The 15,957-nt window shown below is 48.4% G+C and overlaps 1 protein-coding gene across 2 annotated transcripts in view; it reads left to right on the plus strand.

Moving 5' to 3' along the window:
- Window positions 1–15,957, plus strand: part of SPATA7 (spermatogenesis associated 7) — a 79,505-nt gene that overhangs the window by 30,676 nt on the left and 32,872 nt on the right. The window lies entirely within an intron of this gene.

The raw sequence follows: 15,957 nt of genomic DNA on the forward strand, positions 1-15,957 counted from the left end.
CCCCCCACTTGCCCTGGTGTCCCCCTTCCTGGGGCCAGTAAAGGGGGATTTGGCCCAGACATGGGGCTCCTTGCAGGGGACAGTTTGGATACCCCCTGCCTGGGCCAGCACAATCGGGCTCCCTCCCTGCCTGCAGGCAGCCAAGAGGTTGCAAACAGCTGCACGGGGCTCTGCAGCCCTGGCACTGGCTCCGTCGTGGTGGCCACTGCACATGCACCTCTAGGCAGACAGTAGGGGAGGAGCTAGGTTTGTGCTGCCCTTGGTCCCTTTCCGCCTGGGTTCTGGGCAGCTGTATTAGGCAGGCTGCAAACAGCTGCACTGGGGTCCAGAGCACCAGCACTAGGTCTGTGGTAGCAGCAGGTGCATACATGCCTCGGAGCACATAGAGGGGAAGGGGCCAGGGCAACACAACCCCACCGCTTCCCCCACAGTCCACCCAGAGGGACACCTGCAGCTGCTGCCAGCATTGAGGATCAGGCCCCTCACAGCTCCCCCACCTCTAGCATGCCAAGTCAAGTTGGAGGTTTGGGTGTTTTTGGCACTCTGGCCAAAAACTTTGCTGACCCCTGGACTAGATGAACTAAGAATGCTTTATTTAAAGGTATTTGTGCTTACTGGATTATATGTCATTTTAAAGCTTATAGAGTGCAGATTTGCACAAAATTTCCTATAAACCAAAAAACAGCTCAAAGACCATTGGTCTACTTGACATTTTCACATTTTTTCTTTTCTTCTGTTTTGAATACCATGTTCTATTTTACCATGTGAGAGCCCTCAGGAAAAATTATGCTGAAGGGAAACCAGCATGGGTTCATAGCAGGTAGATCATGCCTGACTAATCTGGTCTCATTTTATGACCAGGTTACAAAACACCTGGACACAGGAGTAGGGGTTGACATCGTTTACTTAGACTTCAGGAAGGCCTTTGATATAATATCCCATCTCATACTGGTGAACAAGTTAAGAGGCTGTGATTTGGATGATTATACAGTCTGGTGGGTGGCAAATTGGCTAGAGGGTCATACCCAGAGAGTGGTAGTGGATGGGTTGGTATCAACCTGGAAGAGAGTGGGCAGTAGAGTCCTGCAGGGATCGGTCCTTGGACCGATACTCTTCAATGTCTTCATCAGTGACTTGGACGAGGGAGTGAAGTGTACTTTGTCCAAGTTTGCAGATGATACAAAACTGTGGGGAAAAGTGGACACACTGGAAGGCAGGGAACAACTACAGGCAGACCTGGACAGGTTAGACAAATGGGCAGAAAACGATAGAATGCAATTTAACAAAGAGAAATGCAAAGTGCTGCACCTAGGGAGGAAAAATGTCCAGCACACCTACTGCCTAGGAAATGACCTGCTTGGTAGCATGGAAGCAGAAAGGGGTCTTGGAGTCCTAGTGGGCTCCAAGACAAACATGAGTCGTCAGTGTGACAAAGTCATCAGAAAAGCTAACTGCACTTTTTGTCATGCATCTGCTCATGCATGACAAACAGAACCAAGGAAGTGATACTTCCCCTCTATTGGATGCTGGTCAGTTGGAATACTACATGCAGTTTTGGGCACCACACTTCAAGAGGGATGTGGATAACCTGGAGAGGGTCCAGAGGAGGGCCACTAGTATGGTTAAGGGCTTGCAGGCCAAGCCCTATGAGGAGAGACTAGGGCACCTGGACCTCTTCAGCCTCCGCAAGAGAAGGTTGAGAGGCAACCTTGTGGCTGCCTATAAATTCATCATGGGGGCACAGAAGGGAATTGGTGAGGCTCTACTCACTAAGGCGCCCCTGGGGTTACAAGAAATAATGGCCATAAGCTAGCAGAGAGCAAATTTAGACTGGACATTAGGAGGAACCTCTTCACAGTTAGAGTGGCCAAAATCTGGAATGGGCTCCCAAAGGAGGTGGTGCTCTCCCCTACCCTGGGGGTCTTCAAGAGGAGATTGGATGGACATCTGGCTGGGGTCATCTGAACCCAGCACTCTTTCCTGTCTATGTAGGGGGTCGGACTTGATGATCTATAGAGTTCCCTTCTGACCCTAACATCTATGAATCTATGAATAAAATTCAAATTATGGTAAAAACTCTGGTAAAAAAGTGTGATAAATTAATAGAAAATGTATTGTGCAATACAGTGTGTGTGCATGTGCCCACGCCACCTGTGAACACTTCATCCTGGCAGGCAATGCTGGGCTTCAGTCCTCTGTGAGGCTTCATGCAAAGCTGTGATTCTTTGCCCCAAAAACAAACACTTCAGTGCTATGAACGAGGACGTAATTGGAAATTACATTATTGGAAAAGAAGGGGTATACTTAAGCCTAAAGTCGATAATGAACATGGTAACAAGGATATCCAAAATCTGATCAAGTTTCTCAACAAATTTGTCACTGAGCAATTTGTCTCCCCACAGGCTCACATTTAAGGTGGGATTGATTGTGAAATCTGGTTTAATCAAAGGCACAAGACTTATTGTAAAAAGACTTTACAGTAACACTATAGACTTAGAAGAGGCTATTGGAAAACATTCTTTTGCCAAGAGTTACAGTATACCCATTGGACATAGCTCTACCTTTTAAGATACTCAAGAGGAAATTTGCTATCAGAGTAGCTTTTCTAATGGCTATCAAAAAAAACCAAGATCAAACATTTGATTGAGTAGGTATTTACCTACTGTAGTCTGTGTTTGGACATAGCCAGCTATTCATTGCAATGTCAAGAGTGAAATGATTTGACAACCTGAAAATGCAAATTATACTGACAAAGGATAAAGGAACATTACCAAACATAGAAGGTGTTTGACAAAAAAATGGGTGTGAAATCCAGTGAAGTTTGTAATTATAATATGCCCCCTCAAGATCACATGGTAATTTTCTACCTTTCGTGATTTCAAAATTCACTTCTGAATGTCTGTTCACATGATGCATTTGAATGCCCTTTTGAAGCTACTCTAAGTTCAACAAATGATTTCAAAGGTAAGTGGGCGCTTTTATTATATTTTTAATCCCAGTTTTATCCTAGGATTCTGTGGAAATATTTTGAAGCAAACGACCTAAACATCTTGAACAGATGTATTATGAGGTAGAAGAGTCAAAAAGCTCCTACAAACTAAGCCAAATTTTGAGGCAGAACGGATACGTTCTGTTTGCTTTCCTGATTTCAAGATTTTCAGAGCACATTTTTTGCAAATTCAACACAGAATTTGGCTGAAGAACAACAGGAAAAAAAAATCAAGAAGTAGCCAAATGTTAAAAGGAAATTGTACTGAGGCACAATGGAAGGAAGAAGAGAAGAAGTTGCAAGAAGCGATTAAATGAGCTTGAGTTTATCAATGGCATGATTGTGGTTGCATGTTTTAGCAAAAATTTGCTGTGTACACACTTGTAATTTCTTATTTTATAAAACAGTGGCAAATCATGAACTTTTTAAGATCTTTGGGAGAGTGTTAAAACAGACAAATCCTTTTCTCCTCCTGATGAAGTAAAAGATCCAAACAATGGGAGTAGTTGCCCTTATAGGCTGTGTCCAGATGAGTGCAGCTATGCAGCATGTGGTGCTGCAGACACATCCATAGTGCCACATACTACATGTTCAACTGTCCTCTGTGTTGCAAGGGAGTAGTGTGGAGGGTTTTTCTGACCTCTGGATATCCAGGGGTCAGAAAAACTTGTGGAGAAAAAAGGCAGAGCAGTGCATGCATGGGCTGTGCATGCCACTCAAAAATGGAGCCAAGGAGGCTGTAGTCATGCTGTGGCTGCTCGCCAGGCTCCGTGCAGCACACTCCTCACTGCTGCAGCCCCAGGAGGTCCCCAGGACCTCAGGTAAGGCTGCTGGGGCCAGCCCAGTGCTGGCCCCAGCCTCCCCTACCACTTCCAGGGTAATTTGCCACATGCCAGAGCATGCATGACATAGGTGTTCCTGGGGGACAACTAGCAGTGGTACAAGATGCACTGCTGCTAGTTGTCCCCGGAGAACCAGACATTCACACCACATGTGGACACAACCATAGAGTGTATCCAGACAAGTGTGCGCAAGCAGTTTGCGACTCTGCAGATTTATCTGCACATATGCACTTCTGCTGTGCTGCTCATTTGCAATATGGTGGGGTTTTTGGCACCAGGATCTTCTGTTGTCAAAAAAACCCACAGCAGAAAAAAGCAGGGCAGCACATGTGAGTGGCCATTTCTATTACAGTCACTGCACAAGTTGTGTTGATTTCAGTGAGGCTAGGAGTTCATACCACATGATTAAGTTGTGGTGTAGTTTGACTTCCTACTAATTGAGACCAGGCTGTGTGGGGAAGGAACAGTGTTGTGAAAGAAAACATTTGTTTCCAAAACCCACTTCATCCTGTGATGTTCCAAATATTTTAAATCATGGTCACTGACAGCTCATTAGGACTGAGGTTGGCATTTGTTCTTGGTCAATGGAATTCAGAAGGGAAAATAATGCCCAGAATTGTTTTGGTGTCTAAATAGTTGATTCTTATGGGGAAGTGAAGTGTTATTCAGTGTTAGATTATATTCTGAAACATTCTGCTTTTGGCTAAATGCAATAAAAGCATTCTTTGTGCAGTTGTTTTCAGGTGGACATGATTGGGTTATGTTGAAAAAAAATGACTTGGGAATTGTTTAGCACTGCAAGTTGTATCAAGTTGTGGTGTTTAATGAATGTAGAGATCCAAAAACTCAGAGGAAAGGGCAATCACTTGCACTAGGCAATTCTAAATTCATATCGTCTTTCTAACCACCAGACTTCCAAACCAGCTTGGAGCATGATAGATCTGAGATATTATTTTTAATTGCTCCTAAATTGTATCATCTCCTCAATCTTCATAGTAATTTTTATGTCCCAAGGCAGATTTCTAAAATATTGCTGCAAATATGGGCTTCAAGGAAGAGTCAAGCCTGTAGAGGGAGAAACTACTACAGGGAAGTAACTTTATAAGGAAAGGGTCTTTGATTTGTTTGGTGTATTCGAAATATTATTTGAAGAAAGAAAACAGTTGTCTAGTGAACAAAGCTGCTTCTATATAAGATTATATGAATGTCAGAATGCCATGGGTAGCTCAGGATTCTTTTAAAAAGTAATGGGTAGAAAAGAATACAATTCAAATTTTAAGAGCTCTTACGATCCTACTTACACCCCTTCTCAGTGCCAGCAGAATTAACAGAACAGATTCATAGAGTGGGTGGACTAGATTATGGAATTTAGATTTCACAGGCAATGCATCTGGTACATAGACACTAGTACTTTGCTTACAGTACAACATATCATTTCTGTTACAAAGTCTTGTAATGAAGAGCGTAATTGATGAGACACAGATCTTAGACTCAACTAATGAAATCTTGTAATTTGGATCTAGTATACATTTTATATTCTTAAATACTAAAAACTGCTATTTTTAGGAGTGATGACATGAACAGTGATTTTTTTTTTGCAACAAAATGTGAAAAACATCTTGACATTTGCTTGTTCAACATTACTGTCTAGTTTGGGGAGTCTAGAATTGAGGTTATTTGTAATTACAGCTTTATGGTGCCTTTTAACAAATTAGGTAGAGGTGTATCTTTTTTCAGTTAAATTATTCTGCTAGTAGTTAGGAACTTTTATTCCTTGTCATGATAATAAGAGTACACAGAGCCAAATTAATTATTGCTGTAACCTCGCTGAAACTAGGCTACATCAGGGATTAATTTGATCTAACATGCATTTAGGACAGAAAGAGGTGAAAAAGCTTACCTTTGTGTATTAAATTAATGTATAAGTTTCTCCCCTGCAAGACAACAAATTTCTTTCTTGATGTCTGTGTGGTGAAGTGGGTTTCACGCAGGCTAGCTGTCGCTGGCCTCCCACCTGCCTCTGGGCATACCGCCCACCTGTCTCGTCTGCCACGCCTCGTTGGAAAATTAATGAGTTGTTAAATAAGGTGGGAGGCTGCCCATTATTCTTTGTACCCCGATATTAGGGGGGCATCCGCAGCTCTGTACCACCCCTATACCATGGCCCAAGACTCACAGATGGCATCCAGATGTTATCAGTCACATCAGCCCCCACTAGACTCCAGAATCCTCCTGGCAGGACCCTCCTTTGATCCCTCCACCCAGGCAGCTTATGCCACCTTCATTTGGGCTGCTGAGCTCCTTGTAGCTGGCTCCCCTCTTGGGCGTGGTCCCCACTCAGGACCTTCGGCCATACACAGGCCCTGGCCTCACATCCAAGGGCAGGTGGGTTCCCAGGCCCACAACTCTGGGTGCTCCTTTTGGTGGGCACCTGGTCCTTTTGATGTTCTTGGTCCTGGCCCCAGCGTGGACCAGTCCAGGAGGCACTCTGCCCCTGGCCTCAATAGCCCTATACTCTCTCCAGGTCCCCTTTCCTGGATGTGGAGAGATGGGGTGACTCATACCATGACTGGTGCTCCAGAGTCTCACAGGGGACTCTCACTCCCCCCTGGAGCAGCAAGTCATGATGCTACTCTGAAATCCTCCTTGGGTGGGCTCAGGTGGCTGTAGCCATGCCTGGCCCCCTCTACCTCCAATGTCCTAACCCACCTGAATGTGGGAGCTGGGGTTAAGGCACCCCGCCTGCCTTTCACTGGGGTGGTAACTGGCCTGGCATTTCCTGGAGACTCCCACACCACTGAGAGCCCCACTGCCACCCAATCCCAGCAGGGTGCAGTTTTAGGACATGCTCAAGACCAGGAGCCTCCTATCCATCCCCTACAGCTCCTCCCTTACCTCCAGGAGGATACCAAAGGCCTTGCAGCTAGGCAATGTTGTTGCCTGACCTTCCAGCAGCAAAATGCCCTGTTTATATGGGCAACCCTAGATCCAAAATGGCTGCCCTCATCAGGCACCTGCCGGCTGCTAGCTTCAGGCCCTTAAAGTGGCAGGCACAAACAGTGCCCTCCCACAGTATGTCCAATGCTTGCTGTGTTGAATGTGTTCACAGTTCCAGCATTAGATGTCTTTGTTCATGATCTTTTGTAAATGGTGGTTAGTGCCATGAAGGGAATCAGATGTCGAAGGGGAGTGGTTGCTCCTTAAGGAGACGATCCTCCATGCCCAAAGGGAGGTAATCCCAACAAGGGTCAAAGGGAGCAGGAGGGCACATAAACCCCCATGGCTCACTAAGAGCATCCGGGAATGTCTCCTTGCTAAAAGGGAGGCATAAACCCAATGGAGAGATGGGGTCATCACCAAGAAGGACTATGTTACAGTCGCCCGAGGATGTAGGGGGGCAGTCAGGAGGGCCAAGGCAGAGTTGGAGATAGGACTAGCTTCCCGGATTAAGGACAATAAGAAGTCCTTCTTCAAATACATAGGGGGTAAAAAGAGGGTCCCGGGTAATGTGGGGCCCCTGCAGGACACGATGGGCAACTTAGTTATCACGCCAGATGACAAAGCTAACATATTTAACGATTTCTTTGCCTCTGTCTTCCTAAGTAGGGACCAGTTCAGCCACCTCCCTGCTGGGCCCCCCTCGGGCCCCGAGAGAGACACGCTTGGGCCAGGGGTTAGCGAGGAGTTAGTTAGGGTACTTCTGGAGAGGCTGGACGTGTTCAAGTCTGCTGGTCCGGACGATCTTCACCCTAGGGTTCTATAGGAACTGGCCGAGGTCATTGCGGGACCCCTGGCGCGGCTCTATGAGCACTCGTGGTGCTCTGGCGAGGTGCCGGAGGACTGGAAGAGGGCCAATGTGGTCCCTATCTTCAAAAAGGGAAAAAAAGAGGACCCGGGAAATTACAGGCCAGTTAGTCTTACCTCAATCCCGGGTAAGCTCTTTGAAAAAATTATCCTGGCACACATCCAGGAGGGCCTTGCGGGGGAATGCATGCTTAGGGGCAACCAACATGGGTTCATCAGTGGCAGGTCTTGTCAGACCAACCTGGTGGCCTTTTACGATCAGGTCACCAAATCATTAGACGCAGGGGTTGCTGTGGATGTAGTCTTTTTGGACTTCCGGAAGGCTTTCGACACTGTCTCTCACCCTGTCCTCATCAAAAAGCTGGGAGACTGTGGTGTCGATGCCCACACGGTCAAATGGGTCGCCAACTGGTTGGAGGGCCGCACCCAGAGGGTGGTAGTGGATGGGTTCTTCTCGACCTGGAAGGATGTGGGCAGTGGGGTTCCGCAGGGCTCGGTCCTCGGGCCCGCACTGTTCAACATCTTCATCAGTGACTTGGATGAGGGGGTAGAAAGCACCCTGTTCAAGTTTGCTGATGACACTAAGATGTGGGGGGATGTGGGTGCACTAGAAGGGTGCAATAGGCTACAAGCTGACCTTGACAGGTTGCAACGGTGGGCGGATGAGAATAGGATGGGGTTTAACACTGATAAGTGCAAGGTGTTGCACATGGGGAGGAAGAACCGGCACCACACTTACAGGTTGGGGAACTCCCCTCTTGCCAGCACGGAGACGGAAAAGGATCTTGGAGTCGTCATTGACTCCACGATGAACATGGGCCGGCAGTGTGGGGAGGCAGTCAAGAAGGCCAACCGTACCCTGTCATGCATCCACAGATGCATCTCGAGCAGGTCCAGGGAGGTGATCCTCCCCCTCTATGTGGCACTGGTCAGGCCGCAGCTGGAGTACTGCGTCCAGTTCTGGGCGCCACACTTCAAGAGGGACGTGGACGATATGGAAAGAGTCCAGAGGAGGGCCACTCGTATGATCAGGGGTCAGCAGGGCAGGCCTTATGAGGAGAGGCTACAGGACCTGAACCTGTTTAGCCTCCACAAGAGAAGGTTAAGGGGGGACCTTGTGGCCTGCTACAAACTGGTCAGGGGGGATCAGCGGGTATTGGGGGAGTCCCTGTTCCCCCGTGCGCTGCCAGGAGTGACCAGGAATAACGGTCACAAGCTGGCGGAGGGTAAGTTTAGATTAGATATTAGGAGGCGCTACTTCACAGTCAGGGTGGCTAGGGCCTGGAACCGGCTTCCAGGGGAAGTGGTGCAGGCTCCTAGCCTGGGGATTTTTAAAAGGAAGTTAGATAAGCACCTTGCCGGGGTCATCTGACCCCGGTGCTCTTTCCTGCCAAGGCAGGGGGTCGGACTAGATGATCTACCTAGGTCCCTTCCGACTCTAGCTACTATGATACTATGATACTATGCCTTCCAGTACAGCAACTGCTGTCACTAGTAGGACTCCTCAGTGTCTTACTCTAAGGCTCAGAGCTCATCCTCATTTATTGTCCAGGTGAACCCACACTTTAATGACTGGAGTCCCCAGACTGGATTATTATTCCACTCGGTATCACACCCAAGAGTAGGGGTTTAGACACCTCTGTACTTCTATGTGTTTCTCTTTATGTAGCAGCAACACAAGGGTTCCTCAGGAGTCCTCTACCTTGCATCCAGCTGCTTGCTACCCTGTTTCACCCTTACCAAAGGAACAGCCATTGCAGAATCAAAGTCAATAAGTATTATACACATAGAGAAGTAGAATCCATGAAAAGTATTCCCTAAGATGCAAGTAATGGGAAAGAAAGTAGGTTTATCTTGGCATCACATTTACTTAAACTTCATAAAAGATACAGCTGCTTCAGCCAATTCTAGAAGCTGAACTGTGTCTATCAACTTTGCATTTGCAGGTTGTATCCTGTCATTCTGTGTGTGTCTGTATCTTCAGTCATTTATGTAATGCTCATGTTGATCTTTACTTATCTGAGAAGAAGAGAATGCTTCTGTGGCTGCCTCCATGTCCATTAAATGAGTATAAACTGAGTGTTTTTGTGGCTCAGGCATATGGAAACTATCATTTTTGCTGTACTGGCTTCTTAGGACCTGTAGTTATCTTTCAAGTATGGTTACTATGAATGTTAGGACCAGTGTAGTCAGAAAGTACATTTGAGTAGCTAGCCGTGTAATGAGAATTAAATGTAGCAAGACTAACATGGAGTGTTAATTAATTTAATGATACAGTATATGTACTTTTACTTCTGTTACAACTGCTAATTTTAGTTCTGATTTATAATATTTAGCAAAGCTTATCCTTAGCTGGCAGTCTTCGTAGGATGAAATTCTCAGTAAAAAGCCAAGAGATAATATAAGGCATTCTAACAAAATATGCTGAAATAATCAGCAGCTGTGAAGGCAATTACTTTCATAGTTGTTAGGGGTTGGAAGGGTCCTTACAGATCATCGGGTCCAGCCCCCCTGCACTTGGGCAGGAAAGACTTCTGGGATCAGATGACCCCAGCAAGATGGGCATCAAGATGCTCTTTGAAGATCTCCAGGATGGGTGACTGTATCACTCCTGGGGGTAGCCTGTTCCAAACCCTCGAACTCAACTTCATAGATTTCATAGACATTAGGGCTTGAAGGAACCTCGGAAGATCATCAAGTCCAGCCCCCTGCCCAAAGGGCAGGAAGTCAGCTGGAGTCGTAGGATCCCAGCAAGATAAGCATCCAATTTACTCTTGAAGTTTTTCAGTGTAGGTGCTTGAACCACCTCCGATGGCAGGGTGTTCCAGACCTTGGGGGCTCGGACAGTAAAGAAATTCTTCCTTATGTCCAGCCTGAAATGGTCTCGTAATAGTTTATGACCGTTCAACCTCGTCATCCCTTGGGGTGCTCTGGTGAACAAACTTTCCCGCAGATACTGGTGGTCACCCCCAATAAACTTATAGGTGACCATCAGATCACCCCTGAGCCTGCGCATTTCCAGGCTAAAGAGCCCCATGGCTCTCAGTCTGTCATGGTAAGGTCTGTTTTCCTGCCCTCTGATCATGCGCATGGCTCTTCTCTGGACTCTCTTAAACTTTTCCACATCCTTTTTGAATTGTGGAGTCCAAAACTGGACGCAGTACTCCAGCTGTGGCCTCACCAAGGCCGAGCACAAGGGGAGAATGACGTCCCGGGATTTGCTCGAGAAGCATCTATGGATGCATGCCAGCGTTTTGGTCACTTTACTGCAGCTGCAGCATCGCACTGCAGGCTCATGTTCATCTTGTGGTCAATGATAACCCCCAAGTCTCTTTCTTCCGTAGTGCTAGCCAGCGTAGCACTGCCGAGCCTATAAGGATGCTGCAGGTTTTTCTTCCCAAGGTGGAGAACCTTGCATTTTTCGGTGTTAAACAACATCAGGTTCTCATCTGCCCATTTGCTGAGCCTGTCCAGGTCAGCCTGGATCACCCGCCTGTCTTCTGGCGTGGATGCTTTGCCCCAAAGTTTGGTGTCATCGGCGAACTTGGCCAGTCCACTCCTGACTCCAATGTCCACATCGTTAATGAAGATGTTGAACAGTATGGGTCCAAAGACAGAGCCTTGGGGGACCCCACTGGTCACATGATGAGTGACTGCCATCAGTTACAACCCTCTGGGTCCGACCACAGAGCCAATTTCCCAGCCAGCAGATCATGGTGGGCCCAAGGCCACAGTTGGCTAGTTTCGCCAAGAGGTGATCATGGATACCAGATCGAAGGGTTTTTGAAGTCAAGATATATGACATCAATCTCTTCTCCCTTGTCCAGGTGATAGGTCACCTGGAAATGAGATTGGTCAAGCAAGACCTACCTACAACAAACCCATGCTGGCTATCCCTTAGGATGTTGGCGTCTGCCAGTCCATTAAGGATGGCCTCTTTAATAAACTTTTCCAAGATCTTCTCCAGGATAGAAGTCAGGCTGATGGGCCTATAGTTAACCGGTTCCACTTTCCTCCCTTTCTTGCATATAGGCACCACATTCGCCTTTTCCCAGTCTTCGGGCGCTACACCAGAGCGCCAGGAGTTTTCAAAGATCCTTGCCAGGGGCTGGGCTATGATGCTCGCCAGCTCCTTGAGTACCGTGGGATGTAGATTGTCAGGGCTGGCTGACTTGAAGGTATCCAGCTTCTCAAGATGTTCCTTCACGAGGTCAGCATTTATGGAGGGCAGAGGATCTCCCCCACCCAGACCTCCCTGTCCCATAGCGGGCATAGGCATCCCATGGGACTGGTGAAAGACCGACACAAAGTACCCATTTAATAGGTTGGCTTTTTCCTGGGCGTCAGTTGCCCCATCTGGTTCAGCAGGGGTCCAGTGTTGCCCTTGCTTTTCCTCTGGCTCCCCACATATCTAAAGAAGGCCTTTTTATTGTCCTTGATGCTTGAAGCTAGTTGGAGTTCAGTTGCAGCCTTGGCTTTCCTGGTTTGCTCCCTGCAGGACCGGACCAGTGCAGAATAATCCTCCTTGGAGATGAATCCCGTCCTCCATCCTTTGTAGGCTTTTCTTTTTAGCCTTAGGAGGTTTGCTCGGTCCCTGGAGAGCCAGGGGAGCTGCTGTGCTCTCTTGCTGCCTTTTCTTCGAGATGGAATAGACTTAGCTTGTGCATTGGGGATCGCTCCCTTGGGGAGCAACCACTCTTCTTGAACTCCACTCTCCCTGGGGTCTTGGTCCCTTAGGGCCTGACTGACAAGCCTCCTGAGCTTGTCAAATTCGGCTTTTCTGAAGTCAAGGACTTCTGTGTTGCTGACTGACTTGCCAGCTTTATGGCGGATGGTGAAGGTAATCAGCTCGTGGTCGCTGTCACCCAGCTTCCCATTGATCACTAGGTTGCCAGTTAGGTCATCCCCTGTAGCCAGTAACAGGTCGAGCAGTGCTTTGCCTCTTGTTGGCCCATAGACTTCTTGAGTCAGGTAGAGGTCATCCATGCACGAGAGGAAGCTTTGCGACCACTTGGATTTTGCTGAGTAAGCCTCCCACAAGATGTCTGGGTAATTGAAGTCACCCATGACAACCATGGTCTGGAGCATGCAGCCTCAGCCAGCTCCCAGGCAAACTCCTGGTCAAGCTCAGGATTTTGGGTGGGAGGTCTGTAGTAGACTCCTACCATTGTGTTCCCTGTGCCATGTTCCCCATGAATTTTAACCCAAAGGGTCTCTAGCTGTCCACCTTGGTCACCAATATTGGCTTGCAGGGATATGTAGCTTTCCTTAACATAGAGAGCTACACCCCTGCCCCTTTTATCTACATGATCCCTCCTGTACAGGGTATAGCCATCTATACCCAAGGTCCAGTCATGGATGGAGTCCCACCAGGTCTCCGTTATCCCTATGACATTGTAATTATTTGCATTGAGCAGGAAGATGAGCTCCTCCTGCTTGTTCCCCAAGCTCCTGGGATTTGTGTACAGGCAGGCAAGTGTCTCCTTGGGGGCTCTTGCCTTGCCCACAGATTGTACCAGGGCTGGGGCAGGGGTGGGCTCCCTTAAGTGCCTTGGCTCACTGGCTTTGCAAGGGTTGCTCAGTGGGCCAGCAGTGGCAGTAGTCCCCCCGTCCCCCAGCGGGCTTAGTTTAAAGCCTGGTGAAGCAGATCAGCCAGTCTGGCTGAGAAGAGCCTCCTCCCCAGGGGAGAGAGGTGGAGGCCATCTCTTCCCAGCAGCTCGCTGCCTCTCTCGCCAAAGAGTGGGCTGTGGTCATGGAAGCCAAAGCCTTCCTGATGACACCAGCGCCGCAGTCTTTGGTTGACTACGTGGATCCTCCTCTCCCTCCTCAGCCCATAGCCCAAGACTGGGGGGATCGATGAGAACACCACCTGTGCTCCCAGACCCTTTAGCCCCACTCCCAAATCCCTGTAGCGCCTCATGACCCAGCTGGCAGCCGTGCCATTGGTGCCCACATGAATAAGGAGCATGGGATAGTGGTCTGTGGACTGGAGGAGCTTTGGGATCTTCTCTGCAATGTCTGGGATGCGGGCCCCAGGAAGCAGCAGACTTCCCGGGCTCAGGGGTCGGGGCGGCAGATTGCCCCCTCAGTCCCCCTCAGGATGAATGGAGTCTCCCACAACAAACACCTTACGTTTTGCCTTGGGGAGAGCGGGGATGGTAGCTGCAGGTGAGCCTGTGTTGCCTGTGGGAGTTGGCAACTGAGCAGGCTCTGCTGGAGCAGCAAGAGGTGTGTACCTATTGCTAAGCTCTGGGGGGCAGGGGCCTTGGTGCGGCAGACCTTAGGGCCCTTGACCACCTTGGTCCATGCTCCTGACTGGACAGACTGGACAGAGTGGGAGGTCCCGGAGTCCTCCTTTGTTCTGGAGGGAGACAGTGGTCTACCCTCCGGCTCCCGGGGGAGAAGGGCCTGGCAGTAGGAGTCAATCTCCTGCTCACAGTCCCTGATGGCACGTAGTCTCTGGACTGTGGCCTGGAGCTCCTCCAGCTGGCGCGCCAGAGACCCCAGTAGGGAGCAGACCCTGCAAGGGGAGGTGGCCATGCTCCTGGGCCCCAGAGCCTGAAAAAGGGACAGGTAGCCCGTGCAGCCAAGAGCCAGGGGCTCCGTCTGCGTGGAGCCCGGAACCATGGGCTCCGTCTGGGTGGCCGTCTCTGAGGTGCCCGATGGGGGGGGTCGCAGAGCCTGAGGGGACCCTTGGGGTGTGGCACGTGCCCACCCGTGTCATGCCTCTGGTAGGTTGGCTACGGCTAGGACTGATTACCCTGGGGGGTTCGCAGGCAGGGTCTCGGGCCCTCCCACGCCCCCTCTTGCGTGAACTCCGTTCTAACTCACGCACAGGCAAACAAGCACACCAGTTTGCGCAGCCTGTTCACGCGGCTCCGGTAGCGTGGCTCCCTGGGGGGCTGGGTGAAGTAGGGGCCTGGGCAGGGGCTTGACCCGGCCCGGCTCCATGCACCTGCCTCCTCCCACTCAGAGAGGGGTTAACCCCTTTCCACCATGAGCCCCACTTGCCTCCGGCTGTGCTGAGAGTCAGCAGGGGGCTCTGCAGCTGCTAGGAGGTTTCTGGGGGGCTTCAGGGGAGTGGGGGCACGGTGGGCTTTCACCCGCGCGTCTCTCACCACTCTGCAGCCTAACGGGGCTTTTTTTGCTGTTTTGCAAGAAGTTTTGTAAAAAAGTTTTTCCTTATGTCTAGTCTGAAGTGATCCTCAATCAGCTTGTGCTGTGTGTGTTATTTTTTACCCTCCCCTAGGGGACCTTTGTATCAGTCATGTCTGTTGTAAGAATTAAAAGCAGCAGAAATGGAAATTTGCCAAAGGAAGGAGATCTAGCACATTATGTATGGAAGTACCAATGCTGGCCCAATATTGGACTCAATTTTGCAAAATAATAATAATTTTTACATGAAAAGTGTTCCTCCAAGTCATTTATATAACCCATCTGTAAGATTAACATGTACAGAAGAATGCATTTTAAAGGTGAATGAAAGACCTGATACCTTGTCCCTCAGATCACCGTGTTTCTTTCGCAAGAGCCAAGAATAGAAGTGTCAGTGCCACCACATTCCCAAGATTACTGATATTCATATATGTAAAATTAAGACTATCATGTCAGTTAGTTGGTGTAGGATCGGGGCATAGTAGAGTATGAGTGAAATTTGCAGTGGGTAAATGAAACAGACATTAACAAAGGCCATCTGTGCTCAGAGATGCTGTTTCTGCATCAGGCAGACTGTACAGTCAGTGGGTTAAATAACATATAATGGTCCTATTTGCATAAACTGTAAAATTGCCCTTATTCTTTTGAGCTTCTTTATTCTCATTTAGAAATGTGCATGTTTTCACTCTGCCCCAGTTTGTTTTGTTGCTTTATGTATCAGATCATCCTTCAGAGTCTAACATGCCTCTGTGTACCTGGAATACAAATGAAAACTGTTATAACTTCAGAAATAAAAGCTCATATTGTTGCAGGTGATGGATGTGTGTAGCTACAGAAAACTCATGTTTGGCAGAAGTGCAAAGCAAATGTGACTGCATTTTTTTGGGTCTCATTTCTCATAGGCTGATGGCATAGCTGCCTTGCATGATAGAGAAACATTTGGGATGGTATCTTGAGCCAAGAACTATATGGTTACGTGACTCTTCCCTTGTGACTGAGGAGTGACTCTGACATACAGCCCCTGCCTAAGTTGTTCATGGTTCTGGCACGTAATGTAGTTTTGCGGTGCGTTTGTGTGGCCATTTTGGGGAATATTCAGAGTCCAGTTCTGACAAAAGTAGGATTTGGAGCATGAGGAACTTCCTCCATTTCCTTTGTACATATAAA

Source organism: Crocodylus siamensis, chromosome 2 (assembly GCF_052110815.1).
Source record: "Crocodylus siamensis isolate JL-2025a chromosome 2, ASM5211081v1, whole genome shotgun sequence".
Lineage (NCBI taxonomy): Eukaryota > Metazoa > Chordata > Crocodylia > Crocodylidae > Crocodylus > Crocodylus siamensis.